Raw genomic sequence first — 20,722 nt, forward strand, 5'->3', positions numbered from 1 at the left:
GGGAGCTCTTCTTAATATTTTGACACCAAAATCATGTCGATACACCTTACCGACTGCGAGTAAAGCCACCCACGCTTTAACTTGACAGACTGTACATGAAATCGGGCTTTCGTTTTCCGTGCCGATAGACGTTACACGGTGTTTTTCGAGTGGGATTTTTTTTTGGCTGGGGACAGCAACGTGTCACTCAAAGCTAAAAATGGGATAACTCTTGACCGGAAAAAAATTAGTACGCGCCCGGCGCTGCTAACCTATAGGGCCGACTTACTGCAAAATACATAGTGAAAATGAGAAAAGTGATCTTTTTTAACAGTTCTACTGTGTTTTTCTTCATTTTTGCCGGAAAATTCATTTTTTGTGTGCATCTAATAAGGAAAAATAAATGATAAAATAGTGTGAAGATTTAAAAATATCTGATATTGATGAGATTGAAAAGGGCGTGAAATTGAAAAAAATTATTAAAATGATGTGTAAAAATGTAATTGTGTTAATGTTATTCGTTTCAATTTAAAATTTGAACTTTTTTGCGTGATTTAAACTAAAAAAATACTTTATATGCTTATTAATGCGGAATTAACTACATCATTTTTTATGCAAAACCCTTTAAAAGATAATTTTATTTCTATTTACGTGCATTACTTATTTGCAGACCTCACAGGATTTTTTAAAAAATATATAATTATATGGATTTTAATATCACAATGAATAACATATAAAAGTATTTATATTTTTACAACTTATTTTATTAACTTTTTTTAATTCCCCGTCATTTTAAATTTCTTTAATATCATTTATTTTCAAATTTGTACACTATTCTGTATTTTATTTTTCTTTGTTCAATGTTAAAACCATTTGACTTTAATCTTCCAGCAAAAAAATGAACGAAAGCATAGTAGATCTATTGAAAAATATCACTTTTCTGATTTTCACCATGCATTTCGTAGAAGGTCGGTCCTAACCTAAAGGAAATCAGCGGCGCGATTTCGCCTGGTGGCCACTAGCCAACTCTCATCCCACTTTTTATCCAACAGGCCCCCCATTAACCCCTTCATATTCAAACTAAAAAGAACATTTCGTGCCAAAAATGGTTTTAAAAAAAGACATTTTAGAATCACGTTATATTGACAGATTCAATGTTTTTGGGTTCGTTGAATCCAAATCTCATGTTGTATTTTCAAAATTCAAAATGGCGGATCCAATATGGCCGACATAAAATATTCTACATGATTGCATCTTGATAAAGTTTTGTTGTACATAGGTTTTTGGGATTACTGATTTCAAATATATTATTTAAAAAATAAAAAATGACGGATCCAATATCCTCTATTTTGAATTTCAAAAACCCAACATCAAATTTGAAAAAAGCAGCCCCAAAAACCTTTGCGTTCGCTACGTCTTTTGACCCCGTAAGAACGGCAGAATCGAGTCGAGAAAGGCGACATTGGCACGGGAGGTCCACTAGGGTTGAAGGAAATATGAGCCAAAATTAGAAGCTCTTATATAGGTATTTAGAGAGATTTGCGGAACACTCAAGCCCCCCCCCCCCACCCGTTCTCGATTTCTAATTTTTGCGAATTTTAATGGAATGGTAAATGAACAAAAATCGACTTCATAGGTTTGGATATTTTCGTACATTGCAGTGCCCGGAACGTCTGAAAGCAAAATATCAAACGGGATTCGAAAGAGTACATGTTTGGCTAGGAAATAGACTACGATCATTTATTTCGGGCAAAAATTCACAAAATGGCGGACCTTATAATTTTATTTTCGAAAAATCCCATTTTTTCAGTTAAAAATCAAGATGAACATTAACTAAGAACTTTATCAATCTTCTTCATAATAGTCTAAGTTATAGCTATTGATGTATAGAAAAACATATTAGAATTTCAGGCCGATCGGTTGAATAGTTTTTGAGTTACAATGCCCGCCAATCGTAAAAAAAATGTTTTGAGAAAAATGCGTTCAAGTTTTGTGAAGCAATTTTTCGTGCATAACACCTACTCACCTTTAATTAGTTATGCCAGGTCCACACGAAATCCCCTCTGACTCTCCAAGCAGCTGGTCACATAGTAAGCCGAGGGGGGGCCGAATTACGGCGAGCGTATTATGAATAACCGACAAGGAAACCGTGTATCTGCGCATCGAGCCCATGCAGTACGCGCTCTCGGCTTCTTCTGACGCGTCTACCGTCCATCGGCTAGAACTTCAAGAGTATTTCGAATTTTGACTTGAAATTTTCAGGGAATACTCTTAAAGATTTATAGGTTCGAATAAGATAATACAAAAAAATTCGATTTCTTGATCCTAAGAATGAGGGGGGTGCCCTTAATGATATTAAGAAGCGAGGGGAGAAGGTAAAATACGAGGTAAGAAGAGTGAGGGAAAATGGAATAAATTGTGGAAAGGAGAGAAAGAGAAGGTATGGAACAAATTTGAAAGCATTGGGAACCGGCAGAGGAAAGATGAGGAGGATAGGAAAAGTGACATGAAACTGTTAATAGAGAGAGGGGGGAGAGGGAGAATAAAAGGGAAGATAAAAGGGAGGGAGAGAGGGAGAGAGAGCAAACTAAAACTAAGGAATGAGCATAAGGTGGAAGAGAAAAAAATTTTGGAAGAAGCGAGAGTGTGAAGTGGCTATGCATGAGCAGAATGATAGATAGCGCTTAAAACTGATTGAGGTTGAAAGAAGAATGGAAAGGGAAGGACATGCGAAGATGAAAAAGAATATAATAGCGAAGCGTTTGAAAGTAGACAATGAAGAGGGAGAAAAAGAGATTGGAAAGCTGATGAGATACATAGGCTCGTAAGACATAGTGAAAGGGATAATAAGACTAGGAGGGAAGAAAGAGAGGAAATACGGTATGTTTTTAGTGAAATTAGGGAGTGAGGAAGAAAAGTATGAAGTTCCAGAGAAAAGTAACTTGTTGAAAGGAAGAGATGAAAGAATCTAAGAAGATCTGACATGGCTTGTAAGAAGAAGAAACTGGCTAATCGAGCGAAAGGCATGGGCTGAGAGGAATGAAGGTAATAGGGTGCGGAATGGGAGAGATAGGATATGGATAAATGGAGATATATCGATTTGAGACAATGAAGTAGAAGAGCTGAGAGAGAGTAGAAAATGAGTAGTGGATGAAGAGGCCAAAAGGAAAGGGAATACAAGTCTCGAGGAGGGGGGGGGGGGTAACGACACAAGCATTTTAATTCAAGGAAGAAAGGGGATCAATCTAAAAAGAGCGACGTGAAAGTAGTGTTCTGGGACGTATCACGATTAAAAAAGAAGAACAAATGATTTTGAGGAGAATAGGGTTGCTTCACGATTTTAGGCAAAATAATTTTTTGATACATAAGTTTAATCCGAACCGAGGATGCACTATCATTTTTTTTCTGTTGAGTCGTTTAACAGAAAAAAAATTATTAAAAATTGAAGGCGTTAAAACACTTATTCAAATCGGTGTCACGTGGGTGTCACATGACTCAGAGGTTCTCATAATTATCTATCATGAAAACCACGAAAACTAACGAAACTCATGATGAAGAGGTTAGGCCAAGGTCTGTTGCCAATTCTGACTATTTTGATTTTGTAGCTTTGTTTGTTGAGGTTTATGTGATGAAAAAAAGTGATCTTGTTTTAATATTTGGATTAAGAGTCAGTATAATGTTAAAGGAAAGCATTAAGTACAATTATTAACACATTTTAAAATCCTACATATTTACGAATTGTTCAGTAAACATGACTCTATATAAGCACTTTTTCAATGCATTCCTTATACATACCATAAATATATCTATTTTCGGTAGATTTATGATATTAGCTTTTACGAAACCCTCTTTTAACATTTTTTAAAGCAATATTTCGAGACTTCTATTTTCGGTGACACACATGAGCTGTGATTGGTGGAACATTCGATCCCTTTGACGTTGAAGGGGACCTCCAATCGACATCGTGATAGAAAATTCATATTTCCACATTAAATTAAAAATAGTAAACGATATGTAAAAAATATTTAATGGGCGTTTTCAAAATTAGAATTTTATATACTATAAGATACATTTATTGGAAAAATGATATCTGACTTTGGAAACAACCCTATTTCTAAAGTGGGATGTGATAATTATGAATGAGACGTGAGTGGATCAGAATGAGTGTAAAGACATGAAAAAATATTGCCGAAAGCATATGTGTGGATGAATGTAGGGAAAGTAAAGATAGGATCAAGGAGACGTACAAAAATGGAAGAAAGTGAACACAAAAGGTGAAAGCGACAGCACGAAAGAATGATAAAGGAGAAAACACAGAAGGAAAAAGAAAGGTACATGGAAGAGGTAGAGAAAGCGTTAAAGGAAGGGAGAGAATGGGTAGTAGCAAACAGGGAAAGGGAAGAACGGAAGGGCATAAATCAAGAAATAGGGATGAAAGAGTGGACGAAGTATTTCAAGGAACTGTAAGGTGAATGAAGCGATCGCAATGTTTAAAAGAAACAGGGTAACAAAGGAAGATGGCATGGAAAATGAAGCACTAACATATGGAGGATTAGGGGTGAGAGAAAAAAATGTGGACGATTTGCAACAAGGTATGGCAAGGAAAAGGGTGGCCAAGAATAAAGCAAGATAGGGCTAGTAGTATCGTCGATTAAGAAAGGAGAAGGCAAAAGGTGGATGAATATAGAGGTATCATACTCATGTCGGTGGGATATAAAATTTATGTGGAAGTGCTTAGAAGGAGGTCGGACAGACAGGTGGAAGAAAAGGGAAGTATGGCACACAACCAAACGGGTTTAAGAAAAGTGATGGGAATCACAAAAAACATCTACGTGCTCAACTACCTAGTCAATAGGAACTTTAGGCAGAAGAAAGGAAAGCTAGTCACATGATTGGTAGATTTTAAGGCGGCATTTGCCTCAGTTAACAGGACTCTCTTTCCATGCAAGAGGGAGGAGTATATGAAGGTTTAATAGAGAGGTTAAAAAAATATTCGTGGAGACTAAGATAAGGGTGAAGATATGAGATGGAAATGAGAGGAATTCTGGACAAGCAGGGATTCATAATTAAGGGCTCATTTAATGCTAATTTAATGTCAGATTGTAAAATTTAATGCTCTACTGTTAAAAAAAAAACTTAAGTTACGCTAGGTTAACGTTAATCTGACAAAACCCCCTGTGAAATAAACGTTAAATCGAGTTCTGCCCTATCACATAATTAAGGGCTCATTTAAGGCTCATTTAATGCCCTATTGTCAAATGTAATGATCCACTATATCAGTGACCGGGAAACTTTTTGCTCAATTTTCAGATTTGCGGCCCGTCCCGACATAATGTTCTACTACATTTCGGTCTATTCAGGGACCTTAGTGTGAGTGAGCTTACTCCAGAAAGGGTCTTTTGTCTACAAACAAGTCAATTATAGACAAAGCAATAGACATTATTTTCCAAAAGCCACACCTAATACTGAAAACCTGCCCTTAATATAAGTTATGCACTAATTGTAAATCTGACGATACCATTGTTAAGGGCTTCTTTAATGATCACTTATTTCCCCATTGTCAAATTTAATACTTAACTTTTTTTTAAACCGGGGGCTACACTAGCTTAAAGGAAAGCTGACCACACCACATGTGAAATAAACGTTAAGTCGAGTTCTGTCCTATCTTATAATTTTTGACTAATTTATTGCTCATTTAATTCCCTATTGCCTAATTTAATACTCCAATTTTTTTTTTTAATCGGGGGTTGCGCTAGCTTAACGTTAACCTCCTGTGAAATAAATGTTAAATTGAGTTCTTTCCTATCACATAATTAAGGGGTCGTTTAATGCTCTCTACAAGCACAAAACATTTTACAAAATTCGTAGATGCTGATTATGCTATTTTCAAATCGCTAGCTGAAAAATTAAAACTTTTTAAACTTCCTTACTTTGACTTGCTTGTAGACAAAAGACCCTTGCTGGAGTAAGCTCACTCACACTATGGTCCTCACGTTTCTTTTTTTAGCAATAAATTTGTCAATAGGGCATTAAATGAGCCCTTAATTATGACAATCAGAACTCGATTCAAAGTTCATTTTGCGTGGGGTTCTGTCAACTTAACGGTTCGAAATCGGATGGAAATGTTTTGCACACGTCTAGTTTTATTATGAAAGTAGTTGATATTACAGAATTTTGTTTCAGGAAATAAAGACTGCATTTGTTGAACAAAACTCAGCATATGTTTTAGTTTTTTGAAATTTGATAAATTTTGGGTCTAGTACGTTTTTTGTTTAACATTTTGGATTTTAATATGACAACTGTTGATATTATAGAATTTTTTACAGGGAATAAAGACTGCATTTGTGGTGCATAACACACCACCCACTGAAAATTCCTATATAGGTTCCTATATAGAAACCTTCATGGGAACCTATATAGGATCCTACATAGGTGCCTGTATTGGGCCCTCCTTAGTAACGTACCTACTGGTACCTAACTAATGGCACCTCATGGTACCTAATGATATGTATGTCTCTAGATGCTCCTGAAGGACCAAAAAAACTTCTGCGCAGCCGTAGGTGCCATATAATACTACTGCGCAACTTGATATGGTCCCATACAGGAACATATACAGGATCCTATGTCATTTCCTATATGTGGCACCTATAGGTGAAACATATAGGCTCCTATGTAGGATCCTATATAGGATCCTATGTACATTCTTATATAGGAACCTATATAGGAATTTTCAGTAGGGCAAAAACTTTGCCCTACTGTTATGGTTTTTAATATGATAACGGTTGATCTTTCATAATTTTGTTAGAAGCAAAAAAGACTACAGTTGTCGAGCACAATTTTTAGTTTTTCAAAGTAAAAATTTTTTTGTTTTGTTTTTCTGTACAGAGCGGTTAGGTTTTTGGAATTTTTCTTTCATGCACAAAATTGTGTATACTTCGAGCCACTTAGCATAACCTTTCGTTTTTGTGCTAGTGAGAAGTTGCGAATCTAGCAAAAACTTTTTTCAAAAATTGTGCCCGTAATTTTTGATTTTTCAAAAAACCGTTTACTGTACAAATGAGCACAAGTCTAGCACCCCTTTTCACAAATTTCATTTTTCGAAAAAATAAGTCCGTGGATCTAACTTCCGGGACATTGCCGGGTAGCGACGGCCACAGAGAAAATCGTAATATTTGGACATTTTACTGTAATATTGAACAACAGCAAAACTCTTTTTAAATTAAGATTTCAAAATTATATAAACTAGAACAAAAATACTCAAAGGAAAACAAAAACCAATACAGGTCAATATGTTTATAAAAAAACCCGCCCACTGTTATAAAGCTTTTTGTGACGTGCAACTTTGGTTTATATATTTTTTTTTTCGTAACTTGCGTAATTTATCCAAAAATTAAATTTTTTATTTCTAAGGAATTCTTAAAATTCGGTGTGCGACACAAATTTGAAGTTTTGATTTTTCACAAAAATAAAAAAAGTTGTTATGATAATCTTGCAAGGTGTTCAAAAAGCAACTTTTTTCCTTTCCTGACTTTTTATACGGAGCGTTGTTTGGCTTAAAATTTGCATTCTCGCTTGTTTTTTTGAATTTTGTAAATGCTATATAACTCTGGTAATTTCTTTGTTATTAAAAAACGTTATCAGAATTAACTGTTCGTCTTTTTCAGTACTATGAATAATCGTACGTTCCAGAGTGGAGCTTGTTAGTGACAAAAAAAAAATGTTGACAGCCAATCATAGTTGGAATATTTTCAGAAAAAAGGATACGTAGTAAAAAAAGTTTGAAAAAATTGCCTGGGAGAAAGTCATTATCAGGGGACCGTCACGTAGGGCAGTGCTCGGCAAACTTTTTGCTCAATTTTCAGGAATGGTCAGGCTCCACCCTACTTAATTTTTTTTACTACTTTTCGGTCTATTTATGTACCTTAGTGCTAGTGAATTTACTCCAGCAAGGGTAAACTCCAAGGAGTTTAATATCAAGAAACATCAGCTTTACAGTCAATTTAATACTAAATACTTCTCAATTTTTCAACCTTTATAGACAAATTACATGTCTTTGGAATCGGAAAAATACGGAGATTCCAAATATATTACTTTTAAGTCACTGATTGCAAAATTACAAATTTTTTAATCTCACATTTCTTTCCCATTTTCTAACAAAGGACCCCTGAGGAAAGGGGTGGTATGGCCAAGCTCGCAGGTACTGCCCTGAAAGTAGCTCGTAGGGCAGCCAGGGCAGGGTACGCTGCCCTGGGCAAGAGCGTGCCGACCACTGACCTAGGGTCATCCATTCTCTGGAAACCGCTACCCTTGCAACGGGTGGTAGTTTGCCGAGCGGACGGTTTTTGGCCTAGCGAGAACTTCCCATTGTTTGAGATTAGACAAGGCAAGAAAAAATCCGAATTTTGTACAGTATTAATTAATTCAATTTTAATATACTGCATTAGCATCGTTATATTATTCTGAGTGAATGAAAAAAAGGTTGATAAAAATCGGTTAATATTTTCAATCTCAGCTGATATTTAAAGCTTTATCTACCTGCCTCATTTACCTTATTTACTTACGAATCCAGGCATACCACATACAGCAATGGAAATACACCAATGACGCAATTCTAGCCTAGTACAGATTGCCGGAGTCGCAGTACTGGGCATTTATACTCGTCCAGTACTGGCTGCTAACGCTTCACAATGCTACCTTGTACTGGTTCTGTACTGGCGAACCGCTGGCGGACTTTTCCGTACGTTTTTCATATAGGATCTAGCCTATTAATTTTCTAAATTTTAGAAATAATCATCACAAGGCGACATTTGCTGTAAGTAAAATTTGATTTGTGAAACATTGCTTTGTTAGGATGGCGAATTGTTTAAAATTTATAGAATTTATTTATACTAAAAGTATGAATAATGGATTGTATACATAATAGGGTGATTCGAAAAATGTATCTCGAAAAATGTCCTCAGTACATTTTAACAAATGAAATGTGCACTTTGAAATTATCATATTTAATTCAATTCGACATAAATTGGCGTGCGTCAGGTGAACGAGATGATTATCAGTTAAAACAGTAATCGTAAAACAAAGTTGACGTCAAAAAAAATATATATATATTTTTTATATAAGGATGATATAAAAAATAACATTAGTCACTTTTTATTCAATACATTAATTCATGGGTTAATCACAATCCATTTCACGTCTATACCTATTTTTCAATTATCTTGAAATCTTAAAAATATTTTTAAAGGTTTGTTTAAAATTTATAAATTTATAAAGATCCCGAGAACTTTGAAAGAGATTACAATCATTTGAAGAAATTTTCAAGATTTTAGGGTATTTTATAATTTTCAAAGACATTTTCACCAGCTTTTTACTTAGAAGTATTTTACGTGATTTCTAAAAATTCGAAGGAATTTGTTTTTAATAATTTCATTACTCTTATGTAATTTTAAAGCCTTTGCAATGCTTTAGGGTAAACAATGTTCTAGAATTTCTGAAGATATGAAACGATTTTACAGGACGTACGAGTTTTAAAAATATTTCGAAATATTTAACATTATCTAATAAGATTTTTAAAGGCTGTCTATGATTTTTAGGGATTTAACAACTATCAATGTACTTCAATAAATTTTCCATACATTCATAAAATATAATTTCAATATTTTATGATATTTTTAAATATTCCATGGCATTTTCAAGATATGTAAACAATTTCAAGGGATTTACAAGGATTTCAATAATTATTATATAAAGATTATTGAATAAATAATAAAATAACAAACTAATACTTACATTATATGGAAAAATTATTTCAGTAATTGTTTAATTACTGAAAATATAAAAACGTATACTTATGTTTCAAGGAGTACACGTGCTGTTTATGAGCTTTTAATGCAAAATTAGTAATCAGCGCAGAAAGGTAGCTGAAAAAAAACATCTCGATATGCCCATTCTTTCATGAGATACGTCCAATTATTACATTTTGAACACGTGAATTCAATTTCAGCGCCATCGGCTAACAGGCGCGCCCTAGGCGGAAAGAGCTTCCCCCACTTCACCGCCATGTACACTGCGATCGCATTTGGTCGCGAATAAACCGCTATGGTAAACAGTATTTTCGCAACTGATTTTTTTGATAATTCAACTACAATCAGTATCACCATCTACTTAATAATATTTACCAATTTCAGCTGTATATCTTGAAAATTACGACTGCAATAATGGTTACAAAAAAAAAAAAAACATTAACTCCCTCCCCAAATAAAGTACAGAAGATATTCCAATCTTAAAATCATGCGCAAGTTGTAAGTTGACACTGACTGTAATTCCGATTGTTTATGGTGAAAATTACAAAAGTTATTCCATTTATTTAAGAGACAAAAATGTACTATTCTTTGGCAGCCATTTTTAACATATTTAATTTTCAAAAATCAAGTAGCCTCTAAGCGTAAGTTACACTATAACTCTTTAGGATTAAAATTTTACTACTTTTATGGCTTTGCCAAAACGGATAAGAAAAAGTTAGCCACACCAAAAGAACAACACCTTTTTTAATAACAAATAGCTTTTCTCGAAAACTATTAATTATTTCGAGGTCAAATTTTGCATATACTATCAGCTCCATTAGACACACATTTCGAGAGAATTTAATTGATGTGCAGGTACTTTTCTAAAAAATAACTAGATTTTGCAAAACGGCCATTTTTGCCGGTTTTTATTACTTTTATAGGGAACAAATCAAACAATCTCATTGTGCGACCTACCAAATGAAAGATCTTTTTAACATCTTTAATTCATGATTTAAATTGTTTTGTCACAAATCAATTCCTCATGAAATACTTTTCCCTATGACCCGTAGTTTTCGCTTTATTCACAAAAAGGATTTAAAATTTAAAAAATTAAATTTTGGGACAAGTGACAGAACGTGTGAAAAAAATTAATAGACAAAAATTGTTCATCCTAAGAAAGTAAAACTCATCCATTCTCATGAAGAACTTTTTCATATGACACGTAGCTTTTGTGTCAATCGTTAAGACGAAAAAAAAGTGATACACGAAAGTTGTTCACCAAAAAATGATGTACAAATTTGTTTATGATAATTTTCAGATAGGACGAGTACATAAACAAGAAATAAATAATAATACATGTTTTAATCCTAAAAAAGTAAGATTGGAAATAAAAAAATTAAATATTTAGAAAAATGACATCAAGAAAAAAATGAAAGGGTACTTACTTTTTAGGTTAAAAACTGCAATAACATTTTATGTAAGCAAATTTTTCGCCTAAATTATTTCTACTAATTTGTTTAGAACCACCGTACGCTAGGATGGGTATTTTTAATTTTAACTGTAAAAAATAAAATTAAAAATGAATTAATTAAATTTAAAAAATTGAAATAAAATGTTTCATAACAATTCCTTTCTTAATAACATTTTTTTTTTCTATGGATAAAACGGAATTTCTTGTCGAAAATTTAACTATATTGTTACAAAATTGTTTCTTTTTTGCTTAAAAATTTATATTTATTTGAACTGTACTTTTGCAGGAACGTCTTTTTCCCTGATGGGAAACATATTATTAGGCTTCAGGTACATCTAAATATCTTTCTCCATATTGTGCATTCTAATACCTCAAAAATTCAAATACAATTGACTGAAAATGAATAAGAATGTCTTGTTTTACCTTTAATATAATAATACATGAGTTTTGTATGTGAATCATGTGTCACATCTCAAAACAAGTCTAAATTTATTAACGCTGTAGCCACCTACGAAATTTACAACTCACTTTGATCCCTTAGTTGCAGAATCCCTTCCCGGAGAAATATGTTGTTTTACAAGGTGCTTCAGACGACGTATATATTTCATCGATTGAATGAACCAATTCTCAAAGAAAGTTACGAATATTTAAGCTTGCGAAAGCGAGGAACGCAACCAAAAGAAATTTGTCAAACATTATTTTTAGAAAATGTTACAATTTCTAAAGCAATATTTCAAAATATTTTGAAACTATCTCCATGATATATTTCGATCAGACGATAATTCATATAGAGCATTTTCAAAATTTCAAACTTTATTTTAACTTCTTACGACTATTTTACACGAAAGCATTGTTCACAATTATAAATAATGTGTTATGCTTGGATTGGATTGTTATGCTTTTAGAGAAATGTTGTTTAGGCGTAATTTCTCCGAAAGTATTGTGAAAAATATGACATGTGGTATGTCTTAATTACGAAAATAACGAACTATGTCTATGTTTAATCAAAAGTGAAATAATATTTATATCAAAAATAGGCTTGTTCAAAGTTACCCTACGTTTGAAGAATTATTACATTCAATTTTTCATGGGAAAAGTGATTCCTAAAAGTATATATCATTCGAATCAGAATTTCAAGAAAAGCCGAAATCTGTTGAACGTCAGAGTAGTATTTTTAGCATATTTTTTGGGAACTTTAAAATTTCGTTAATTGAATACAACAGCGTGGACGTGCCTAACGTTCTCTCTAGCCGCTAGGATCGGTAGTTACATGCCTTAAATTTAATCCAAAAATTCTTTTCGTTTATGCATGTTTTTCATTATTTATTTAAAAGCAATAATTCTTTCATACATGTTAATCTTTTCATAAAGACTTTATCTACGTTTATGTTTATATACAATTTTCGAAATAATCATTACAAGCCAAGAAATTGACCTTCAAATGTAGGGTAACTTTGACCAATCATATTTTTAATATAATTAACATTATTTCACTTTTGATTAAACATAGGCATAGCTCGTTATTTTCCTAAACCAGAATATCACATGCCATATTTTTCGCAATACTTTCGGAGAAATGACGCCTAAACGACATGTCTCCAAAAGCCCATGTACACAGCCCTCTTAAAGAGTATACCAAAGGCGTATATAATCTGTCAACTCTTTCGAAAGTTATTGTTCTCACAGGCTAAAAATCTACAGATACACACACACACAACATACAGAAATATTCGCGAAAACTTTTTTTTGGGTTCCGAATGTCTTAAAACGTGGGAATTTGACAAAAACGGAAGGTTGTTTCAAATTTTACACAAATCTAATACCTTTTCGGATGAGAATGTCAAAATATTATTTCTTAGTTCTTGATACAAACTAATTCAATCTAATATAAAAAAGTCTGTAGGGATACCAACAGGAAACTGGCATGGCTACCTGACTGCGATGTTATAAAAAGCTGCAATAAATAATAAAATATGTGAAATTATTAAGCAAAAATAGTCACAGTTAGATAATAAAACTGATTCATATTTCACAAAATGCACTTGCTTTCTAGAAACGAAATATTTACATTGAATTTTATTCTAAGCTAATGAGATATATGAGACCACACTTTAACAATTACACTTTAGACAATACTGAAAAATAATAATGTTGTTTATCATAGCAAAAAGTAAAATTCATTCAAAATCATGAGTGCGTAAGGGGTTATCTGAGTTCTCTCTACATAATACAGAAAGCGTTGAATTTTGTATTGCACAATTCTAAACACTCCAAATTTAAAAATATATCCTTTTGTCATTTGCAGTTTGCAATCGTTAAATCTGACTCAAAATAAGAAATTCTTGGATAATACGAAACAGAAACACCTTAAGACTTAAAATATACAAACTTGATGTGGACTTCTTTAGAAGAGTGGGGAAAAATAGAGAAGACGTTGAAGGTTGCAAATTGTGAAATATAGTAATCGATTTTTCAATTAATGTTAATTTAAAAAAATAACCTTGTTAAAATAAATATAATCGTTTACACCAAAACATTTTTTGTAAAGTATCTAAACAGATTCATTAAACAACAAAGAAGCTTCAAGTAACCTTTTCTTTTCGCATAAAATAACATGCCTAACGTCCAGACATAAGCCGTACATTTAGACTCCACCGCGCTATAAACGCACGAATAAGATTTCTAATTATTGTAATAAATTTAGAAAATTGAAGTGAAATTGGTATGAAAAATGTAGCCATTTTACTAAGTTTAGCATACAAGATTTTGATAAAATTATGCCTTCACAATTTCTGGTATTTATAATAAAAAACTCATTCATAGCTAATCTAAATATTTAAGATATAAAATGCATGTAAAATAAACAGCAGAAATACCCATACGTGAAATGTCCTATCTTAGTAAACATAAAATTTATATTTATATTAGAACGCGTATTAGAATTATATACAGCATACGCTTCATATGCAATAGAGCAGAGTTGCATTTCAGGTTATGTCAGACCTAAAGTCCCTGAATGCCATAAAGTTAGGATCGTCTGGGATATTTTCATTAATCTTCGCAATTATTTATGCACAACTTAAGAACTAATTAATATTATATGCATGCATCGATTATAATACTTTATATTATATGCAACAAAGTATTCACAGAAAAATGAATACAACGATGCCTTACCTCTAGAACAATGACAGAATGTCAACAGCCGATCATTTCGTTTACTGGATCTATTATCGGAAAATATGAAAGATTTTCCTTGAAAAATTTCACTGTGTCCGTGCTTCACCGGCGAATTAAAGGAATAGTCAATTTTCCATTCCAACAACTTGTACACTTCAGGAAAAGAGGAAGGTTTCCGATTGTTTTTTTTTTCACTGAAACTTTCTGCGTGGAAATTAAAACACTTGTATTTCATTACATATTATAATTTCCTAATGTCACTGCATATTTAAGCGCTTAAATTGCAATTTCTCTCGGTCAATGTGTCTATGATGGCTAATCAGTTTTAATTTCAATCAACCAGCCTCGACCGTGTATGTGTATGAAGTAGGCATAGTCATAGGAAACAAGGGACTAGGCATGCCATTGCGGGGCTGATGCAATGACGGGAAGGTCCGCTACCTTTTGATGTCCCGCGACAAACATGGCAGCGCCCACATGTTTATATTTTCATGCACAGTTTGTCGGCAAAAACGCTCGTGCGCATTATCAAATGACACATCGTAAGATGGCGGCTCGCCCCCCTGCCGTGGATTCAACCCGGCTTGCCAAGTTAGGATAGATTGCCTAGTTCCTTATGAACCGGAGCGGAAATATCGGTCAAACTAATCCAACAGATGGCGCCACAAGGAGTAGGTCTGTCTTTTACATTGAATTACATTAAGAAGAAGCAAAAATAATTAAAAACTTAATGCTGGTTGCAAATAAACAAAAAAAAAATAGATGAAAAAATAAGAGTTACTATTACTAATCATTAAAAAAAGAAAAAGTCATGAAAATATGTAGTTTAATATGAATAAAATTTAATTTTAAGATACAATTTGTAAGCAGTTCGAACTTTATAATGTTTTGATTTATTTTTCTGATATTATTGATTTTATTATTTGTTCCAGTTAAAAAAAATATATTTATTGTTGAAATTATTAATGCAGCTAATGAAAAAATTAATAATATTTAAGACCTCAATGACAAAAACATTTAAAACATGTACATGATCAGAAGAATTAATAAAAAATATATGACGTATATCAAATCTTAACAATTTCAAATTTTGAACAAAATATTTTTTTAAAGTAATAGCAATTGTAATTAAAATTTTTAAGGGAATAATTTGGTAAAAAGTCAATGAATAGACTAATAAATGAGAAAATATATTTGATATTAAATGATATAATGTACATATTTATTTAAATTGAAAAGGACCATTGTTATAACCATTGTTATTAACAATTCTTGTAAAAAATATTTAAACTTAAGGTTTTATCGAATTTAAATTTTCTTTGAAGGCCAAGTGGTGGGTTATTGTCAAAAGATTTTGTATTGAGTGAATCTTAGCATGCAGTGTTATGATTCATTTATAATCTATTACGATTGAAAACCCGACTTTTTCCAAGTGAAACTGCCAACACGAGGGAATTTTTTATGTAAATTGTTTATAAACATGTAAGTTGTTATATTCCACTAAATATGGTCAAAGATACATTTTTTCGGAATTTCTGTAGCCATTGTAGCGATTAAAAAAATTTTTTGTTGATAAAACCTTACATTTGGATATTTTGTCACGAGAATTATTTATAACAATAGTTATTCTTAACTTTTCAAATATTTTTTTGACTAACAGCTATTCGTCCAACAGCTTAAAACATTTCCAGTATAAAAAAAATTTCTATGTGAAAGGACCAATATTTTTAATTTGTTTATCTAATATGTTTAAAAAAATTTTAATTGTTATATTTTATCAAATATTGTTAAATATTTATTGTTTGAAGGAATACTTGAAGTCATTCTAACCACTGAAGGTAATAATAATTTGAAAAATCTCAAATTCTAATACTTTGCCACAAGAATTGTTTATAACAATAGTTATTATGAACTTTTAAATTATTTTTGTTATTAAATCTCATTCCTACATTAATGTGAAGTTCTTTTAGCAACAAAAAAATTTTACCGATAATAAGACTTTTTGTTAATTTGTTTATCGAATTTGTTTGCAACAAATAAATGGAATGATAAACAAATTATTTATATTTTATGATTCCCTAAAAATTAATTTAAAACAATATAAAGTTTTCTTGATCAGTCATTAAAGTGTAAAAAATCGTTATGTATAAAATTTCAGTTTTTTCATACTTTGAGTAGAAAAACTATTAATAAACAATTAGAGAATACAGTACGTTTTTATAGATTTTAATAGCTTATATAGTCTGTTCAATCTAGAAATGAGTTTTGTAATAATATAATTAACTATTTAATTCAAAATCTCCTTTAAATAAAAAATTTTTAATAAAATGATTAGGGGTTGAATGCAGCGAGAAAAAAGCTTTCAAAGTTAAGCAACAAATAAATGATTGCACTGCATAAATGTATATATGATGTTCGGTTCAATTAAAATAAATATGTACATTATATTAATTAATATCAAATATATTTTTTCATTTATTAGTCTATTCATTGACTTTTTGCCAAATTATTCCCTCAAACATTTTAATTACAATTACTATTACTTTGAAAAAATATTTTGTTCAAAACTTGAAATTGTTAAGATTTGATATACGTCATATATTTTTTATTAATTCTTCTGATCATGTACATGTTTTAAATGTTTTTGTCATTGAGGTCTTAAATATTATTGATTTTTATATTAGCTACATTAATAATTTCTACAATAAATATATTATTTTTTAACTGGAACAAATAATAAAATCAATAATATCAGCAAAATAAATCACAAAAATATAAAGTTCGTACTACTTTTAAAATATATCTTAACATTAAATTTTAAATTTAAATTATTTCTTGAAAAAAAAAGATCCTACTCCATCTTCACTCCATTGGGAATCGAACCACAAAACTTCTGATTTCCGGCCAGGTGCTTTTCCAATTAAGCTATTAGAGGGATCAGAATAGTAGATGTAGATTTTCTGCCTTCATGGTTTGGAGGGTTGATCTACTGTCGGTAAGGTACAATCTGTGATGATATAGCAGATAAATTAAAAAAATCTTAAATAATTAAATTTTATTCATATTAAACTACATATTTTCATGACTTTTTCTTTTTTTTAATAATTAGTAATAGGAACTCTTATTTTTTCATCTATTTTTTTGTTTATTTGCAACCAGCATTAAGTTTTTAATTATTTTTGCTTTTTCTTAATGCAATTCAATAAAAAAGACAGCCTACTTTTCGTGGCGCCATCTGTTGGATTAGTTTAACCGACAATTCCCTTCCGGATCGTAAGAAAACAGATAAGTAGGGGCGATGCATGGGGCTGATTTCAATTAACGATGATATTTTTCATAGGATTTTTTCAGGACCGAGCTTTTTATTGACCAATCACTAACCTAGCAACTCGATCGGTTACAATAGACCCATGGACATAGGAAACAAGGGACTAGGCATGCCCTCCTAACTTCGTCGAGCGGGGTTGAATCCACGGGAGGGGGAGAATTCTATAAGTGGGGAGAGCCGCCATCTTACGATGTGTCATTTGATTATGCGCACGAGCGCCGTAAATTATGTTCTATAACGCGATTTGACAGAAAAACCTCAATCGACGAGAATCGTTGCAATGCATTTCTGAGAATTAGAATCTCATTATTTTAGCTTGAAATATAAGGGCGGCGCTTAACGCACTTCATCATGATAGGTTAATTTAACATTAAATTATGTGACGTCAGCAATTCTGTTGGCTAGAAGAACAATTTCCACCCTTTTTTTTTGGTAAAAACCGAGGTTATAAATATATGCAAGATCATAGAGAAAGCTCAGATATTTGCGTCTCTCCGTTTGCATTTCAAATAAAAAATCTGCGACACTCGCTTTCTGAATTATTGAAATTGGACTTAGAATATTTTTCTCTTAAATTGTTAATCGAAATTCAAGTAGAGAAACTTTATTTACTCCGGTAATTCGGTACAGTTCGGCGTGGTCGACTTGAGTCGAATTAAATCTTAAGTGAAGTGAGAATAGAAACCATTTAATTTAAATTGTTTTAATTAAATAAAACTTCAAAAATTTCAAACCTGAACGAAATCTTATTTGTGTAAAAAAACTGCTCTCGGCAACCATGGACATAGGAAACACGGGACTATGCATGCCATCCTAGCCTTGGCGAGCGGGGTTGAATCCACGGGAGGGGGGAGAATTCCATGAGCGGGGAGAGCCGCCATCTTACGATGTGCCATTTGATTATGCGCATGAGCATTTTTGCTGACAAACTGTGCATGAAAATATAAACATGTGGGCGCTGCCATGTTTGTCGCGGGACATTAAAAGGTGGCGGACCTCCCCCCTCATTGCATCGCCCCGGCTATGGCATGCCTAGTCCCTTGTTTCCTATGTCCATGGTAAAGTGAAATACTGACATCCTTCCTTCCTAACCTTCTCCTCCTATCAAAGATCTAATGGAATAAGAGAATATGAAAAACATGCGCTGATTACTGCGTCCTCTTGACGGAAATTTTTGAAATGATTTACCAATTAAGTTTCTACGCAATTAGTTACCATTAGCACAAAGTGCACAATTATTTACCTCCAGAGTCCATTATTTTTATGTATTATATGAAATTATGAAAGATAAATATCTTTGATTATATTACTTTATATTGTTTTTTATTAAATATGCAGAATTCAGAGCCAAATTTTATTATAATGATAGACAATTATTTCAAATTTAAAAAAGTGACATAACCACCAAATAGATGTGTTAAATTATTCATTAATATACTCATCTCTGATATACTCAAAAAAATGAACAAATAATTTAATTAATAATTATAGGAATAAAAATACTTTATTTGTTTATTTGTTTATGAATATACATACAATTTAATATATTTATGCATATTAACTGTTATTAACAGGAGGAATAGGCCCAGTTCGCCCATGGATATGAATGATTTAATAGACAAAGTTAGGTATGAAAAAATAAGATATGTATGTTTTTTTTTTATTCTTGCAGTTGATTTTTTTCAATTTCTAAGAATTTTGCTAGTCACTCAAAAAAAAAGACTGTTTAAGTTAACCGTCTGTAATTAAGTCTATTAATAAATATTACGCGTTTACTGCAACATCAATTTTGTAAATGAAAATTTTCATTTAAATAATTTTATTTCATGATAAAATGTTTTCTAACTGCTTCTAAACATTATTTACTACAGAGAAAATTTTAATAGCAAATGGTTTTTCTAATTTTATATGGAATAACTCTGTTTTTTAAATTTTTTTATCGCAGTATACAATTTGTAAATTTTTTCAAACTTTGAAAGAGGTAAGAAAAATGAAATACATAATGGACTAAAAACTTAGAATATCTTATTTTAAGAATAAAGTTTAGTACCGATAATAAGATTTCTGAGCGAATTTTAAATAATTGAGATTTGATTTTAAAACACACGAAACAAAATCTAGAAGATTTTAGGACAATTACAAGATTTTTTAGGAAAAGTGAATGATTTGAAAAGATATTTCGAAGGTGTAGAAGTTTTGTAAAGGTTTTAAAGTAATTTAGAATTTTTAGAAAATTAAAAATTTTCTATACATTTCTAAAACAATTTTTAAAAATTTTATAAAATGTTGAGGATTTCAAAAAAAAGTGTTAGAAGCTTTTTAAGAATTTTGAAAGGATGAAAATTTGTTATTAAGATTCCTCTGAAAGTTACTAAAAAATTTCTAGGTTTTGAAGGTCATTGTAAAAATGTAATTTTTTATTTTAAAAATTATTTCGGAATTCAAAATTTTTTGAAGAGATTAACAGTATTTAAAAACTTGAGTAGTTTTTCGAAAATTTATTTTAAATAATATTTCTTTAAATCTTCTAAAAGTCCTATATATTTATAAGCTGACTAATTATTCCTAATATTTTGTGTATCCTGCAAAATAAAAAAAATATATATATAAAAATTTTCTGCATTTTTTTCGGCATATGTGAAATCTTCAAAAAAGGTCCTTGAAAATTTCTCCGGAATCTTACGAAAATTATATTTATATAACTTTAAAAAGAAACTGAGAAGCCGTGATTCTTTCTTGTCAAATCTTGGAATGTGGTTTTACCTTTGTAGCAAACAAATAGTTATTCCAAATTTGTATTTTGTGTTAAAAATGACTGTAATTGCAAAAAAAAAATCATTTTTTAACTCTAAACCATTTCCATAGTTTACTAAAATTAATAGCCCAGATTTTTTAAAGGTTTTTTTTCTTCTTTTTTTAAAGGCTGAAGCTAATCACTCAGTTTTCAGTACATATACTAAGTTAGGAAATTTGAAAAGT

The 20,722-nt window shown here is 31.4% G+C and overlaps 1 protein-coding gene across 3 annotated transcripts in view; it reads right to left on the reverse strand.

Annotated features, from left to right (window-relative positions):
- Positions 1-14,803, reverse strand: part of LOC117172790 (palmitoyltransferase Hip14) — a 90,671-nt gene extending 75,868 nt beyond the window's left edge. For 2 of the 3 annotated variants that reach the window (XM_033361009.1, XM_033361006.1), the window contains exon 1: positions 14,413-14,803. The gene's annotated coding sequence lies outside the window, so the exon portion shown is untranslated. Of the gene's footprint in view, positions 1-2,005; positions 2,204-14,412 lie in introns of all 3 variants that reach the window. The other variant, XM_033361007.1, reaches the window with a different exon arrangement.
- Between the last annotated feature and the right edge of the window lie 5,919 nt (positions 14,804-20,722).

The sequence above is a fragment of the Belonocnema kinseyi genome, chromosome 5, assembly GCF_010883055.1.
Source record: "Belonocnema kinseyi isolate 2016_QV_RU_SX_M_011 chromosome 5, B_treatae_v1, whole genome shotgun sequence".
In the NCBI taxonomy this organism is placed as follows: domain Eukaryota; kingdom Metazoa; phylum Arthropoda; class Insecta; order Hymenoptera; family Cynipidae; genus Belonocnema; species Belonocnema kinseyi.